At 49.3% G+C, this 17,913-nt stretch overlaps 1 non-coding gene and 3 pseudogenes across 1 annotated transcript; all 4 read right to left on the bottom strand.

Annotated features, from left to right (window-relative positions):
- Positions 1 to 3,185: 3,185 nt before the first annotated feature.
- Positions 3,186 to 3,627, bottom strand: LOC129694838 (60S ribosomal protein L35-like; annotated as a pseudogene).
- Positions 3,628 to 3,759: 132 nt separating this feature from the next.
- Positions 3,760 to 3,863, bottom strand: LOC129694845 (U2 spliceosomal RNA; annotated as a pseudogene).
- A 4,143-nt stretch (positions 3,864 to 8,006) lies between these two features.
- On the bottom strand, positions 8,007 to 8,181 carry LOC129694844 (U1 spliceosomal RNA; annotated as a pseudogene).
- A 9,315-nt stretch (positions 8,182 to 17,496) lies between these two features.
- On the bottom strand, positions 17,497 to 17,660 carry LOC129694843 (U1 spliceosomal RNA). Its single transcript, XR_008723056.1, has one exon. It is a non-coding gene; the product is annotated as a U1 spliceosomal RNA (small nuclear RNA).
- Positions 17,661 to 17,913: the final 253 nt, after the last annotated feature.

The raw sequence follows: 17,913 nt of genomic DNA, 5'->3' as shown, positions 1-17,913 counted from the left end.
TAGACAGGTACATGGATAGGACAGGTTTAGCGGGACATGGGCCAAACGCAGGTAGGTGGGACTAGTGTAGATGGGGCATGTTGGTCGGTGTGGGCAAGTGGGGCTGAAGGGCCTGTTTCCATGCTGTATCACTCTATGACTCTGAATGACTCTAATACTCTATCCAAGCATCAATATAAGGAGGACAAAGCTGTTGTGACCTACTCAGGGATTTTCAGCACAATCTTTGTCAGTAGCCAAGTGTTAAAAACTTCCCAAAATCCAACCAAGTGCAGCAGAATAGTAAGCTATCTGTCATACTACTCTGCATTTAGGCACGGCTACTGGAATAGAATGAAATTTCCAGTTCTAGACACATGTCTTACAGCAACTATAAACAATCTTCAGTGCAGAAAGCACCGGCCAACATTTGTTTACAAGACGTTAACTCCCAAAAAGTTAATTTGCAAGTCGAATCGGTAGTCAGGAATGCAGGTGCATTGCTAACGTTTATTTTGAGAGGGCTAGAATACAAAAACTGGGATGTTATACTGGAAAGGAATCCTCTAGTATGAAAGAACTGCGTTGTACAGGGCCCTAGTGAGAACACAGGAGTCTGACATTCGGCCCTTCGAGTAAGCACCGCCATTCAATGTGATCTTGGCTGATCATCCACAATCAGTACCCCATTCCTGCCTTCTACCCATATCCCCTGACTCCGATATCTTTAAGAGCCCTATCTAACTCTCTCTTGAAAGTATCTAGTGAACCGGCCTCCACCGCCCTCTGAGGCAGAGAATTGCACAGTCTCTCTGTGTGAAAAAGTGTCCATTCTAAATGGCTTACCCCTTATTGGACCCCTCGTCTCCATTCTAAATGGCTTACCCCTTATTCTTAAACTGTGGACCCTGGTTCTGGACACCCCCAACATTGGAAACATGTTTCCTGCCTCTAGCTTGTCCAAACCCTTCATAATCTTATATGTTTCAATAAGATTTTCTCTCATCCTAAACTCCAGAGTAGGGTTGAGAGAGAAAGATAGATCAGCATGATTGAATGGCAGAACAAACTTGATGGGTCGAATGGATATTTTTAAGGCAGATATAGGTAGATTCGCGATTAGTACGGGCGTCGGGGGTTACGGAGGGAAGGCAGGAGAATGGGGTTAGGAGGGGAGCGAAAGATCAGCCACGATTGAATTTGATGGGCTGAATAGCCTAATTCTGCTCCGATCACTTATGAACTTATGAATGGCCTAATTCTACTAATACAACTTATGAAAACAAACTTGGAAAATTATCGCCATTGCTTCAACAATGCTGTGAATATATCATGGAATTTTCTACACAACAGACTGGTGTTAATAACTTCACCATAAGGATGGCAGCGGTTCGTGACGTTGATAATACCAAGAAGTTTTGATGAAACTTAAGGATGAATCTTGCCCTTCCAATGTCCGGTGAATTTCCGGAATTCTCTGTCCATGGGACATTTGTAGTATTTAAAGAGGAATTAGGCATTTTACTGAGAGATCGGAGAATTCCGGGCTATGGCGATTTGGCACCGGAAAGGAGAAAGGGTCTGTGGTAGAAGACACTTTATTGTAATTCATCAGTGCATGGTTTGAGAACAGCATCCATGAATTGTGGACGCAGCCCAGACAATCACACAAACCAACCTCCCTTCCATCGATTCCATCTACACCTCGCGCTGCCTTGGTAAGGCCAGCAGTATAACCAGGGCCAGTCTCACCCCGGTCACTCCCTCTTCTCCCCACTCCAATCAGGCATGAGGTATAGAAGTTTGAAAACATACCACCACCAAATTCAGGGGCAGTTTCTTCCCAGCTGTTATCAGGCAAGTGAACCGTCCTCTCACCAACTGGAAGGCGGTCCTGACCTCCCATCTACCTCATTGTAGACCCTCGGACTATCTTTAATCAGACTTTACCTTGCACTAAACGTTATTCCCTTTAACCTGTATCTGTACACTGTGGACGGCTCAACTGTAATCATATATAGTCTTTCTGCTGACTGGATAGCACGCAACAAAAAAGCTTTTCACTGTACCTCGGTGTGTGTGTGTGTGTGTCCTAACCTTGTACCTTGAGATCCCTCTGTTCCTCCACACTGTTCCTTCTCTCCCTCTCTCCTTCCCATGTTCTCTCAACCCTTTAATCCTCCCATTCTCCTACCATTATCTTTCTCTTCCTCCCTGTTCTCTCTCCCTCTCTCACCCTCCGTCTCTCTCCCCTTCTCTCCCTCGCTGTACCCTTCCTTCTCTCCCCCACCGCTCTTTTCGCTCTATTTCTCCAGACCTTACAGAGAAACTGTCTGATTCCCACCCATTGATTTGGACTGCACTACGGATATTGGTGTAGAGCAGTTTGATCCAATTTTGGATTCCCAAAACCCATTTTGGAGAGCACGTCCCTCATGTACGTGTGTGATATCCTGTTGAAGGCCTTCTCCTGGTCCAAGCTGACTAGGCAGGCATCCACCCGTCTGTCCTGCACGTAGGCAATGGTATCTCTCAGCAGCACTAGGCTGTCTGAGATTTTCCTGCCCGGTACAGCACAGGTTTGGTCTGGTTGGATCACCTGTCCCAGAGCAGACTTGACCCGGTTGGCGATGGCCTTAGACAGGATCTTGTAATCTACATTCAACGATGTTATGGGTCTCCAATTCTTTATATCCTTCCTCTCCCCCTTCTGCTTGTAGATTAGGGTGATGCTGCCCTTCCTCATGAAGTCTGACATGCTGCCGGCTAGAAGCATGTCGTTGTACACTTCCAGCAGGTCCGGGCCCACCCAGTCCCACAGAGCCGAGTAAAACTCGGTCGGTAAGCCATCGCTTCCGGGGGTTTTACTTGAGTCAAAGGAGCGGATGGAGCCAGTCAGCTCCTCTAGGGTCAGTGGTTGGTCCAGACTCTCCCTCTTGCTGCCCTCCAAGACCACCGTGATAGAGGACAGGAAGTTCTGGGAGGCTGTGCTGTCTGTGGCCTTTCTGTCATACAAATCCGTGTAAAAGGATTTGCAGACCCTCAGCATGTCTGTCTGCGAGGATGTTACCGAGCCGTCCTCCTCCCTAAGGCTGTGGATTCAGAGGTAAAGAGCCGAGCTTGCCGGTCCTTCACCTATCTAAGTTCCTCCCTCACATCCACCCCCCTCGACTCGTCCTGGGAGAACTTTTTTTTTTTTCCCTTTTCTTAAATTTAATGTGATCCGTGTGTGAACATTTAAGCTTTCACAGCATATTTGCGCATGGGGTACAGACGCTCTTTCCACTGCAGTTTCTTTGTCTTCAAACTCTCCTCGTGCTTGTTTAGTCGCCGGCGCATGGCTCGGGTCTTCTTGGGCACAGATCCAAAGGCTTGTACTTCTTGCCTTTGTAGAATTTTCTCAAGTTCTCCTTCTGTGTCTGATTAATGACGGTAAGGACTCTGGCAATGGACTTGCGCACGACACGGATCTTGGAAAGCTTTGACGATGCTCCTCCTGTTACCTTGGCAACACGGAGCTGGGACAGTTCCACCTTGAGATCATCCAGCTGCTTGAGGAGCTCCTCCTTCTTTTTGCCACGCAGATCTCGTGTCTTGGTCTTTGCCATGGTCCTGGACCGAGCGGCGGAACAGGTCTCGTGAGAAGGGAACCCCCTTGCTGAGGTCCTTTACACTAATCCTCAGGGTATTGCGGATACCCTGACATCCCGCTCCAATTGCAGCTGCCATTGCTACGATTCTACACTGCAATCGACTGCCTGTCCTTAATCGACTAACAAGAACAGATAGCCCCTTTCACTGTTCTAATAAGAACAGATGTTCTCTTTTACCACTGATAAGAACAGATGCTACACTTGATCTTAGCCAAAAGGCCAAGAAGCTTTACCTTCACTTGCCACTTGCTCATCCAAATCCCATGCAGGTCCTTCACGTCCACCCAGCTCTCTGTTCCTTCGACGTAGCGAGCAAAGAATGTGAGGACATCCACTACGGGCACATGTGGGATGAACATGTGCTCCGTGATCATCCTTTCCTTCTGGTTGGGGAGGGTGAAGAGCGGGTGCACTTTCAACAACGACAGCGGAGCTTCATTCCCGTTCTCTCGGAAGTCTTCCATCAACGTTTGCCATCCTGTCGGATACTTGAAGGTAATATCAAATTGGTTACAGCCACACGACAACTAAAATTCATTTTGTGAACACAAACTTTTTTAAAAGGCGAGGCAAACAATTGGGCAGCAGCCACCCAACAACCAACATTCATTTTGTGAACACAATTGTTTTTTAAATGCAAGGCAAACAATTGGGCAGCAGCCACCCGACAACCAAAATTCATTTTGTGAACACAAACTTGTTAAAAAGACGAGGCAAACAATTGCCAACTGTTGCAACGTTCTTAAAAGCCAAGGCGAGGCAAACAATTGGGCAGCAGCCACTCGACAACCAAAATTAATTTTGTGAACACAAACTTGTTAAAAAGGCAAGGCAAACAATTGGGCGGTAGCCACCTTACAGCCGCATCGAGGGACTCACCGTGGAGTAGACATGCGTTCAGTGTTATTTGCAGCTCAGAGAGCCGTGACCCTCTCGCTTCCTGGGTCTGGCAGAGACTGAGTGAGGGATTGCACTTCCGGGTTTTATGGTCCCTCCCCCCTGCCGCCAGCGGGGGCAGCAGAGAGAATGGGATTTTTTTTTTAAACATTAATGTCTCTCTGATTTTTTATCGATGAGAAAAATCCTCCAGTCCCGGAGGCAGAGGGTGGCACTGAGCGAGGTAGCCAAAAATGACGGCCTTTGGTGGTGGCGTTTTCTCCGAAATCGCTGCACAGTGGGCCAAAAGCGGTCAAGATCAGATTTTAGTAATATAGATATCTACGGGGTTATAATATATAAATATAGGCAAATATATTTGCCTTTATGGCTTATGTACATCGTGAGAACGGTTCATGTACATCATGAGTTGCTTTAAATCAAAGTTGCTTCTGATCCATGATTATCTCTATCTTGCCATTCACACACAGAAGCACACACACATACCGTTCCCCCACAACACTGATTAAACCAAAGATCATAGAATACATATGGTCCAGAGACCTTTCATTGTGCATTGTTGCTCATTTTATAAGCAGTTTCCCTTTTTTTTTATAGCACCTTATTTATTATAAACAAAGATCATAATGGTTTAAGAGAGACCAAGATAAACTCCTGCAAAATCCAATGGACTGACGTGGATTAAACTGCGAAAGGCATAACGGAGACTTATTCCTAAAGTGGCGGAAGTACCATTACGTGCCACACGTCACTTCATTGGATTTCGTAGGAGTGGTCTATCTTGCTCCTCTAGTATCTTTGGTGCACAGTAACTATTTTTCATTTGTAAATCAGGGGAGAGCGCCATTTTACCATTTCCATCAGGTTCTTGCTGGCCTGACAGTCCTTTGTCTCATCTTGCTCTCTGAACCCCTTTGACTATGAAGAACCTCTTAATGTTCCCCTTGGTTGCTTCCCACCAGAGTTTCGGGGAGTCAAAGAGGGGCATCACCATTCTCCAACATGCGTAGTCCCTCTTTAGCTCCTCAACGTTCTCTGGGGTCAGCAGCTTCACGTTTAACTTCCACGTCCCTCTGCCTGCCTTCCAGTCCTCCTGTAGGAGACAGGAAGCCACAAGGAGGCAGTGGTCAGAGAAGTACACCGGCGGGAGGTCAGTGTGTCTCACCGTGACGGCCTTCGTCGTGAAGACAAAGTCTATCTAGGATCGGGCTGAACTGTCCGATCTCGACCAGATGAACCGTGGCTGGAGCCCGCCTGCAGGGTTGCTGAAGGCATCGTGCAGCTTTGCGTCTTTTACCATTTCCATCAGGAACTTGGATGTGCTGTCCATCACTGGGAGCTGCTGGAGAACGGCCAGCCACTCGCTCTGCACGGGTGAGGCATACACATTAATCAGCCGGAGCGGAGAACCATGGTACATAACATCCACCATGAGGAGACGCCCCCCAACCACCTCCCTGACCTCAGTGATGGTGAAGTTTCCTCCCAGCAGCAAGATCCCCAGGCCAGAAGCACGACATTCATTTCCCCCCGACCACACAGACAGTCCATGTGGCCACCATCGCGACCACCTCCAATAGCAGCGGAGGTGTGGCAGCCCGCACTCCTGGAGACAAGTCACATCTGCCTTGACCTTGGCCAGGTACTGTAAGGCATTAACACATTGCGCAGTGCTCTTCACACGGCACACGTTTAAAGATGCCAGATTGAGCTCCATTGTCATTTACAGTCACTGACCATTTTCATGTTCCCTCATGCCCACCGCTTCGGTGAATTGCCTCACCTTTCCTGGGCTCAGGTACCCGGCATCCTCAATGGGTTGGGTTTCCCGTGTCGTAACCCAAGGTGTCGTTGGGTGGGGGGGCTGCTCGTTTCACCCCCTTCTGGGTGCACCGCTTCCCCCATCTCTCGTGGCTGGGACACGGTGACAGACTTACCGCTCCCAGAAATTCGGAGCTGAGGCCCATTGGCTGCTGCACTGCTCCTGGTTGCCCGGAGCTGGGGCCCATCGGCCGCTAAAATGCTCCCGGTTGCCCGGAGTTGGGACCCATCGGCTGCTGTACTGCTACCGATGTCCTGGGGCTGGAGCCCCTCGACTCCTGCTCTGCTCTCGGTCTCCTGGTGCTGGTGGACAATCAGCCTGGACCTTCTCCTTTCCTACCCGTTTTTTTTCCTGTGAGGTTTCCCGTTCGCCTCATCCTCCGACGAGGAGAGGTTGCTGCCTTCTGTCAGGGGGAGAGATCATTTTTTGGGGGTTTTTTTATGGCATGCCAACCCCTTCTGGCCTCTGCTTGTGCTGACCCCTTTGGTGTTTTCCATACGTCACCATCGTCCAATTCTGCTCTTCTCCCCTCCTCCATCGACTCTCCCTCCTGGGCTTGATGCTGGAGTTCTCCTGGCACCTGGGGGCTCGAGGTGGTTGAGGTGGTTGGGCTGTCCTCATCCCTGTTCCCCCTTTCTGCTGGGGACTTGGCAGTGGTAGTGGGTGTCTCACCTACCCTGGGGGTGCTGGAAGCCGCCCCTCTTGTCGCCTGTGCTTAAGTGCAGGCTCTTTTTGGACAGGCCGTGTAAAGGTGGCCTCCCTCCCCACACAGGTTGCAGTTCTTGCTGGCCTGATAGTCCTTTGTCTCGTGGCCCTCCGTCTTGCAGTTTTTGCAGACCACTGCAGTGCATTGGGCCACCACATGCCCAGGCTTGTTACATCTTCTGCATAGTCTGGGCTGCCCCACGTAACTCAAATAACCTCGGTTTCCTCCAATTGCGAACACCGAGGGAGGGTGGAGGAGAGCTCCTTCCTTGTCCACCCTCAGCATTACCTTGACCTGCCGCTTGCTCATCCAATTCCCATGCAGGTCCTTCACGTCCACGCAGTTCCCTGCTCCTTCGACGTTGCGAGCAAGGAAGGTGAGGACATCCACTACGGGCACATGTGGGCTGAACATGTGCACTGTGATCATCATTTCCTTCTGGTTTGGGAGGGTAAAGTGTGGCTGCACTTTCAGCAATGACAGTGGAGCTTCATTCCCCTTCTCCTGGAAATCTTTCATAAACTTTTGCCATCCCGTCGGATGCATGAAGGTAACATCGAAGTATCCGTTACCCGGGAAGTCCTGGAGGCAGTAGATGCCTTTGGCCTCAAACTTGCAGGTCTCCAGCAAGACTTTCTTCACGAACAGGTCTCATGAGAAGGGAATCCCCTTGCTGAGGTGCTTTACACTAATCCTCAGAGTATTGCGGATACCCTGTCCTCTCGCTCCAATTGCAGCTGCCATTGCTACGATTTTTACACTGCAATCTGCAGCTCTTATCCTCAATGGACCGCCAGGACTGTTCTAACAAGAACAGATAGCCTCTTTCACTGTTCTAATAAGAACAGATGTTCTCTTTTACCCGACGCTCGTCCTGATAAGAACAGATACTACACTTTCCGACATATATGGGGTTTGTGTGCATTAACTCTATTTTTCATTTTTAAATAAGGGGAGAGCGCGAACGCAGTCCCACATTACCACAAATTTTGCAGTCGAGTATCCCGCATTTGGGGACATCGCAGGCGTCAGCACACCCAAAGTGCAATGGGATAGCCTCGTCCTGGGAGAACCTTTTTTTAATTTTTGTATTTCAAAATAGACTTTATTCAATTGATAAATATATACAATTCATGAACCATTCGAACAAAGAATTGATCCGACATTTTCGGAGACTATACAAATTTTTTTCCGTACAATATTTTTACATTTATCAAATTCCACCAAACCTGTCCCCCACCCTTGCCATTCCGTGGCCCCTGTCCAAGTAATAAATATATACAATGTATATTGTTCGAAAATTCCATCTGACATCTTTGTAGGCTATCGAGATTGTTCAATACAGTTTATACCCATATAACCATATAACAATTACAGCATGGAAACAGGCCATCTCGGCCCTACAAGTCCATGCCGAACAAATTTTTTTTCCCCTTAGTCCCACCTGCCTGCACTCATACCATAACCCTCCATTCCCTTCTCATCCATATAACCATATAACAATTACAGCACGGAAACAGGCCATCTCAGCCCTACAAGTCCATGCCGAACAAATTTTGTTCCCCTTAGTCCCACCTGCCTGCACTCGTACCATAACCCTCCATTCCCTTCTCATCCATATGCCTATCCAATTTATTTTTAAATGATACCAATGAACCTGCCTCCACCACTTCCACTGGGAGCTCATTCCACACCACCACCACTCTCTGCGTAAAGAAGTTCCCCCTCATATTACCCCTAAACTTCTGTCCCTTAATTCTGAAGTCATGTCCTCTTGTTTGAATCTTCCCTATTCTCAAAGGGAAAAGCTTGTCCACATCAACTCTGTCTATCCCTCTCATCATTTTAAAGACCTCTCTCAGGTCCCCCCTTAACCTTCTGCGCTCCAGAGAATAAAGACCTAACTTATTCAACCTATCTCTGTAACTTAGTTGTTGAAACCCAGGCAACATTCTAGTAAATCTCCTCTGTACTCTCTCTATTTTGTTGACATCCTTCCTATAATTTGGCGACCAAAATTGTACACCATACTCCAGATTTGGCCTCACCAATGCCTTGTACAATTTTAACATTACATCCCAGCTTCTATACTCAATGCTCTGATTTATAAAGGCTAGCATACCAAAAGCTTTCTTTACCACCCTATCTATATGCCTATCCAATTTATTTTAAAATTATGCCAATGAACCTGCCTCCACCACTTCCACTGGGAGCTCATGAAAAAAGTTTGTCTTTTAAATTCCACAAAAATGTCCCCCACCCGTGCCACTCATGTGGCCCCCTGGTGTGGGATACATTCCCTTAATTTAATTTGAGGGGCGTCTCCACCATACCATACCCTGCCCCCCATGTCCAGCAGCAGAAGGACCCTAGACTGTGGCCCTCCCCCACCGAGCCTTGGCATTGGCTGCACCAAGCTTCAGTGAGTCCCTTAGCACGTACTCCTGCAGTCTGCAGTGGGCCAGTCGGCAACATTCCCTGACGGACATCTCACTCTGCTGGGTGGTGAGCAACGCTCGGGCAGACCAAATAGCGTCTTTCACCGAGTTGATGACCCACCAGCAGCACTCGATGTCAGCCTCTGAATGTGTCCCTGGGAACAGTCCGTAAATCAGAGTCCTCTGTGACGGAGCTGTTCGGGATAAATCGTTCCAGGGACACTTGCATACTTCTCCAGACTCTTTTTGCAAATCCACACTCTGCAAAGAGGTGGGCAACCGTCTCCTCTCCATAGCAGCCGTCCCGAGGGCAGCATGCGCTGGTAGTGAGGTTCCGACGGTGCAGGAAGGATCTAACTGGGAGGGCTCCCCTCACCGCCAGCCAAGCCAGGTCTTGGTGCTTGTTGGTCAGTTCTGGCGATGAGACATTTTGCCAGACAAGCTGGGCAGTCTGCTCTGGGAATCACGCCTCCGGATCCATCGAGTCCTTTCCCTGCAGTGCCTGCAGGACATTCCGTGCTGACCACTGCCCGATGGACTTGTGGTCAAAGGTGTTGGTCCGGAAGAACCTTTCCACAGACGACAGATGGGGCGGCAATGTCCAGCTGACTGGCACATTGCGTGGCATCTGCGCCAGGCCCATCTTTCGCAACACCGGGGACAGGTAGAACCTCAGCAGGTAGTGACACTTAGTGCCCACGTGCCTTGGCTCAACACTCTGCCTGATGCAGCCACAAACGAAGGTGGCCATCAGGGTGAGGGCGACGTTGGGCACGCTTTTACCCCCGTTGTCTGCCGACTTGTACATTGTGGCCCATCGCACCCGGTCCATCCTCGACCCGCAGATGAACTGGAAGACGGCTCGGGTGATTCCCGTGGCGTAGGAGGGAGGGACAGGCCACACTTGTGCCAAGTACAGCAGCCCCGAGAGCACCTCACACCTGATGACCAAATTTTTACCGGTTATGGAGAGGGAGCGTTGCCGCCATAGCTCCAGCTTCTTCCCCACCTTGGCTACCCGCTCCAGCCAATTCTTGTTACTCGCCTCAGCCCCCCCGAACCAGATCCCCAGCACTTTCAAGAAGTCAGGCTTGATGGTGAAGGGGATGGAAGATCGGTCGGGCCAGTTGCCAAAGAGCATGGCCTCACTCTTCCTGCGGTTCACCCTGGCTCCCGTGGCCGACTCAAACTGGTCGCAGATGCTGATCAATCTGCGGACCGTCTTTGGATCCGAGCAGAAGACAGCGACATCGTCCATGTACAGGGAGGTCTTGACTTGAATGCCCCCACTGCCTGGCAATGTCACTCCTCTTATGCTCGCATCCTTCCTGATGGACTCGGCAAAAGGTTCAATACAGCAGACAAACAAGACAGGAGAGGGCAACCCTGCCTGACTCCAGACCTTACAGGGAAACTGTATGATTCCCACCCATTGATTTGGACTGCACTACGGATATTGGTGTAGAGTAGTTTGATCCAATTTCTGATTCCCTCCCCAAAACCCATTCAGATCTGCTGTAGATTTGGGAGGAACAGCAGCAGCAGATTAGCAAGAGATACGACTGATTGGCTCTAGCCCAAGTGGGAGGAGAGGGGTGAAAACAGTTAAAGTAAAGGCCAAGGTCAGGCAAGTCTTTGTTCAGATCTGCTGTAGATTTGGGAGGAACAGCAGTAGCAGATTAGCAAGAGATATGACTGATTGGCTCTAGCCCAAGTGGGAGGAGAGGGGTGAAAACAGTTGAAGTAAAGGCCAAGGCCAGGCAATTTATCAGTCAATTTAAGCAAGACGGTTCTTAGCGAGCAGCAGTGAGGAGCGGCCTAGTGAGGGAAGTGCCCTGTGAGAAAATTGTGAGTCTTTGGCTCGAGAGTCTTCGGCGACGAGACTGAGGAGAGGAGACCACGCAATAAGCTTGAGAGGTAGAGACGAAAGAAGGAGATGTCAGGCAAGCTGATTCAGTACGATGCTTGCAGTATGTGGGAGGTCAAGGACACCGCTGGTGCCTCTGGCTGCTACAAATGCGAAAAGTGCATCCAGGTGGAGCTCCTGAAGGGCCGTGTTGGGGAACTGGAGAAGCAAGTGGATGACCTCCGGTTCGTACGAGAAACGGAGTCGTTCCTCGATAAGTCCTACAGTACGATTGTTACACCTAAGGTACTGGAAGAGAGGTGGGAGACAGTGAGAAAGGGAGGGAAGCATGGAATGCCAAAGTCCCCGGGTGGTGTACCTCTTGTAAACAGGTTCACCCGCTTAGAAGCTGTTGGGACAGAAGACGTGAGCGGCGGACTGGCTTGCGATGCGAATAGGGCTGTTGAGCCAAAACCAAAAAGGCCTAAGGCAGGCAAGGCCATTGTCGTGTTAGACTCCATCGTGAGAGATACGGACAGGGATTTCTGTGGCAACAGACGGGATGCAAGGATGGTGTGCTGCCTTCCCGGTGCCAGGATCCAGGATGTCACGGACAGAGTGCAGAAAATCCTCAAGGGCGAAGGTGAACATCCGGAAGTGGTAGTGCATGTCGGCACAAACGATGTCGGAAAGAAGGGGATGAATATTCTGCAGCGTGACTTTAGAGAGCTTGGAAAAATGTTGAAAAGCAGGACCTCCAGGGTTGTTATCTCCGGTTTGCTTCCAGTTCCCCGTGCTGGCGAGAGCAGGAACAGGGAGATACGGGACCTGAACGTGTGGCTGAGGAACTGGTGCATGGGGCAGGGATTTAGATTCTTAGATCACTGGGATCTGTTTTGGGGTAAGGGGGAACTGTACAAAAGGGACGGATTGCATCTTAACAGGTGTGGGACCAGCATTCTGGCAGGCAGGTTTGTCACTGCTACATGGGTGGCTTTAATGTTGATTTAGATAACTATCCTGCATAAATTCCAAGAAATCCTCTTCCTCAGCACCCCTGCCAATTTGATTCACCCAATCTATATGTAGATTGAAGTCGCCCATTATAACTGTTTTGCCTTTGTCGCACGCATTTCTAATTTCCTGTTTGATACCATCTCCAACTTCACTATTACTGTTAGGTGGCCTGTACACAACACCCACCAGCGTTTTCTGCCCTGGATGTTCAGCTCCCAGCCTTGGTCCTTTCCATTGCATTAATCTCCTCTCTAATCAGTAACGCTACCCCACCTCCAACTATATCATAGTCATTAATAGCTATCTGCACATTCAACTCATCCACCTTATTACGAATGCTCCTTGCATTGAGACACAAAGCCTTCAGGCTTGTTTTTACAACACTCTTACCCCTTATACAATTATGTTGAAAAGTGGCCCTTTTTGATTTTTGCCCGGGTTTTGTCTGCCTGCCACTTTTACTTTTCACCTTGCTACCTATTGCTTCTACCCTCATTTTACACCCCTCGGTCTCTACGCTCACACATTTAAGAAACCCTTTCCCTTTAACTCCATCCTCCACTATCCCATTCGACACCCCACCCCCCTTATTCAGTTTAAAGCCACCCATGTACAGTACAGAGACAAGGAAATGCATTTAGCATCTCCCTTGAAGAGCGACATAGCAAACGATTTGGGTAAAAAAAAAAAAAAAAAAAAAAATAGTGTTGGGTAAATTGAATGGATTAAAGGCCGATAAATCCCCAGGGCCAGATAGGCTGCACCCCAGAGTACTTAAGGAAGTAGCTCCAGAAATAGTGGATGCATTAGTAATTATCTTTCAAAACTCTTTAGATTCTGGAGTAGTTCCTGAGGATTGGCGGGTAGCAAACTTGACATTTTAAGAAGGGAGAGAGAAAACGGGGAATTACAGACCAGTTAGTCTAACATCGGTAGTGGGGAAACTGCTAGAGTCAGTTATTAAAGATGGGATAGCAGCACATTTGGAAAGTGGTGAAGTCATTGGACAAAGTTAGCATGGATTTACGAAAGGTAAATCATGTCTGACGAATATTATAGAATTTTTCGAGGATGTAACTAGTAGCATGGATAGGGGAGAACCAGTGGATGTGGTGTATCTGGACTTTCAGAAGGCTTTCGACAAGGTCCCATGTAAGAGATTAGTATACAAACTTAAAGCACATGGCATTGGGGGTTCAGTATTGATGTGGATAGAGAACTGGCTGGCAAACAGGAAGCAAAGAGTAGGAGTAAACGGTTCCTTTTCACAATGGCAGTCATGGTACACCAGTCATTGAAAGTAGGTATGCAGGTGCAGCAGGCAGTGAAGAAAGTGAATGGTATGTTAGCTTTCATAGCAAAAGGATTTGAGTATAGGAGCAGGGAGGTTCTACTGCAGTTGTACAGGGTCTTGGTGAGACCACACCTGGAGTATTGCGTACAGTTTTGGTCTCCAAATCTGAGGAAGGACATTATTGCCATAGAAGGAGTGCAGAGACAGTTCACCAGACTGATTCCTGGGATGTCAGGACTGTCTTATGAAGAAAGACTGGATAGACTTGGTTTATACTCTCTAGAATTTACGAGATTGAGAGGGGATCTTATAGAAACTTACAAAATTCTTAAGGGGTTGGACAGGCTAGATGCAGGAAGATTGTTCCCGATGTTAGGGAAGTCCAGGACAAGGGGTCACAGCTGATATGATATGCCATTTATTGTCACTATACATGTACAGTGAAACTGAAAACTGCTCGTACTCAGTGCATACATACAATTTAGCACAAAAACCAAGAAACAGAAAAACAAAAACAGAAGGGAGAAGGGGGGGGGGGGGATAGGTGCACAATTCTGCGGCGCTACATACTTATATACATATATACAGATGGAAGTCCGGGTGTTGGGCAGTGGAGTCAGTGCATGCGTGAATTTGAATTAAGAGTAGTTATAATTCTCGGAAAGCAACTATTTCTGAGTCTATTTGTCCTGGATTTGATGCACCTATAGCACCTTCCAGAGGGCAGCAGGTCGAACAGTCCAAACGCAGGATGGGAGCTGTCTTTGATGATCTTCTTTGCCCTGCTAAGGCAGCGGGAGGTGTAGATGTCCATCAGGGAGGGGAGAGGGCAACCAATGATCTTCTGCGCTGTCCAAGTTACCCTCTGAAGCCTCTCCCTGTCTGCCATGGTGCAGCTGCCATACCATGCTGTAATGCAGTATGTCAGCAGGCTCTCGATGGACGAGCGGTAGAAGGTCAGCAGCAGGTTAGAGTCCAAGTTGTGCTTCCTGTGGACCCTCAGGAAGTGCAGCCGCTGCTGAGCCTTCTTGATGACCGCTGTCGTGTTGTCTGTCCAGGAGATATCAGCAGCGATATGGACGCCGAGAAACCGGAAGGTGTTGACCCTCTCCACACACTCGCCGTTGATGTGTAGGGGGGCTAAGTCGGTGCTGTGCCTCCTGAAGTCGACAATGAGCTCTTTTGTTTTCCTGGTGTTCAGAGCCAGATTGTTTTCTGAGCACCAGGTTGTCAACTTCAGGACTTCCTCTCTGTAGGCTGCGTCGTCTCCCTTAGAAATAAGTCTGACTACAGTAGTGTCGTCAGCAAATTTGATGATGCGGTTGTTGTTGTGGGCCGGACTACAGTCGTAGGTGTAGAGACAGTATAAAGATAAGCTTAAGGATAAGGGGGAAATCCTTTAAAACCGAGATGAGAAGAACTTTTTTCACACTGAGAGTGGTGAATCTCTAGAACTCTCTGCCACAGAGGGTAGTTGAGGCCAGTTCATTGGCTATATTTAAGAGGGAGTTAGATGTGGCCCATGTGGCTAAGGGGATCAGAGGGTATTGAGAGAAGGCAGGTATGGGATACTGAGTTGGATGATCATCCATGATCATATTGAATGGCGGTGCAGGCTCGAAGGGCCGAATGGCCTACTCCTGCACCTAATTTCTATGTTTCTATGTTGGGAGGGGGGGGCTGCTCGTTTCACCCCCTTCTGGGTGCGCTGCTTCCCCCATCTCTCGTGGCTGGGGCACGGTGACAGACTTACTGCTCCCGGAAATTCGGAGCTGAGGCCCATTGGCCGCTGCACTGCTCCCGGTTGCCAGGAGCTGGGGCCCATCGGCTGCTACAATGCTCCCGGTTGCCCAGAGCTGGGGCCCATTGGCCGCTACAATGCTCCCGGTTTCCCGGAGCTGGGGCCCAACGGCCACTACACTGCTCCCGATGCCCTGGAGCTGGGCCCCATCGGCTGCTGCGATGATCCCGGTCTCCAGGGGCTGGGGCCCAACGGCTGCTGTACTGCTCCCGATGTCCTGGGGCTGGAGCCACTCAACCGCTGCTCTGCTCCCAATGTCCTGGGGCTGGACATCCACTACGGGCACATGTGGGTTGAACATGTGCACCGTGATCATCCTTTCTTTATGTTTTGGGAGGGTGAAGTGTGGCTGCACTTTCAGCAACGACAGCGGAGCTTCATTCCCCTTCTCCTGGAAATCTTTCATAAACATTTGCCATCCCGTCGGATGCATGAAAGTAACATCGAAGTATCCGTTACCTGGGAAGTCCTGGAGGCAGTAGATGTCTCTGGCCTCAAACTCACAGGTCTCCAGCAAGACCTTCTTCACGAACAGGTCTCGTGAGAAGGGAACCCCCTTGCTCAGGTCCTTTACACTAATCCTCAGGGTATTGCGGATACCCTGTCCTCTCGCTCCAATTGCAGCTGCCATTGCTACGATTCTACACCGCAATCTGCAGCTCTTGTCCTTAATGAACCGCCAGGACCAAAGATCTTATAGCAGAGCAAGATGGGTTACTCTCACGCAAACGTGTAGTACACTCATGGGCGGATTCATGGGTGATTATAGGACCCATTTAAGCGACCAGCCTCCACCATCTTGTTCCGCCATCTTGCTTCCGGCCAAAGATCGGATCTTTGTTTCCGCAGCGGGGAGAGGGGATGTGGGGCCCGGGGGAGGGGGAGTGTGGGGCCCGGGGAGAGGGAATGTGGGGCCTGGGGAGAGGGAATGTGGGGTGTGGGACTCCAGGGCAGCGGGGAGAGGGAGTGTGGGGCCCGGGGAGAGGGAGTGAGCGGCCCGGGGCAGCGGGGAGAGGGAGTGTGCGGGGCAGCGGGGAGAGGGAGTGAGCAGCCCGGGGCTGGGGAGAGGGAGTGAGCGGCCCAGGGAGAGGGAGGGTGGGGCCCAGGGAGAGGGAGAGGGTGTGTGGGGCCCGAGGGGAGGGAGTGCGCGGCCCGGGGCAGCGGGGAGAGAGAGTGCGGGGCCCGCGGGAGAGGGGCATAGGAGGGGGGGGGGCATTGTAGTGTGGGGGCAGGCGAGGGAGTGCCGGGAGGGGGTGGGGGGATTTGAGGGGTGGGGATAAGGCCTAGTGTATGTGTGAAGTTGCGGGGAGGTTTACAATGTTTCTTATTTAATGTCCCTTGTCTAGTCTGAAATAAAGTTCATCATTGGATCAGAAGAAATATAATTGTGTGTGTTATATGATATACATTTATATCATATTCATGTATGTGTGTTTATAAACATTTTATTCTTTAACAAGAATTAACAGAATTATGAACTAACAGAATTATGAATCTAACCCTATATCACACACAAAAACTTCCCCCGCAATGTCAATTACCCTGCGAGTCGGGTCGGTTCCGGTTACTACAAAATTAACTCAAACACTGCTTGTGAGCCATTTAAAAAGAAATTATTGAAAAAACATTAAAACAAAGAAAATCACCAGAGTCAAATTTTATTCTTGACAAGAAATATGAACTGACGGAATTATGAATCTAACCCTATATCACACACACAAACTGTTGCCCCGCAACATTGATTACACTGCGAGTCGGGTCGGGTCAGATAGGCTTCGGTTACTAAAATGGGGGGGGGCGGGGAATGCCCAGGATCCCCTCCGTAGCGTACTACACGTCAGCCCATTGTATTTCGCAGGAGTAACCCATCTTGCTCTGCTCTAAGATCTTTGGCCATGGACTAGAACAGATAGTCCCTTTCACTGTTCTAATAAGAACAGATGTTCTCTTTTACCCCTAATGCTCATCCTGATAAGAAAAAATACTACACTTTCAGGCATATATGAGGTTTGTGTGCATTAACTCTATTTTTCATTTTTAATTCAGGGGAGAGCGCGAACGCAGTCCCCCACTACCACAAATTTTGCAGTCGAGTATCCCGCATTTGGGGACATCGCAGGCGTCAGCACACCCGAAGTGCAATGGGATAGCCTCGTCCTGGGAGAACCACCTTGGTGATCATGGTGTCTCCCCTGCCAGGTAAGTATGCTAGAATATTGTCCTCTCTCCCAACCAACCTCTATCGTTACACTTTCAAGTCAGTACGAGCCAAAAATGTAACGTTATATTGCACTTGATTGCCGAAAACAGAAAAAAGGACATATTTTCGCCTTTCATTTCTCGTTTTACCTCTGATCTTTTTCATATTTGCCCGCTTTTCCCTGCTGCTCCCTTCATTTGCATTTCTTCCTTTAAAGGAAGCAGCCTTTGCCGAATTGCCGCCGACTTGCAGTTACTGAG

The sequence above is a fragment of the Leucoraja erinacea genome, unplaced genomic scaffold, assembly GCF_028641065.1.
Source record: "Leucoraja erinacea ecotype New England unplaced genomic scaffold, Leri_hhj_1 Leri_81S, whole genome shotgun sequence".
In the NCBI taxonomy this organism is placed as follows: domain Eukaryota; kingdom Metazoa; phylum Chordata; class Chondrichthyes; order Rajiformes; family Rajidae; genus Leucoraja; species Leucoraja erinaceus.
This window is presented reverse-complemented; position numbering and strand designations above follow the sequence as displayed.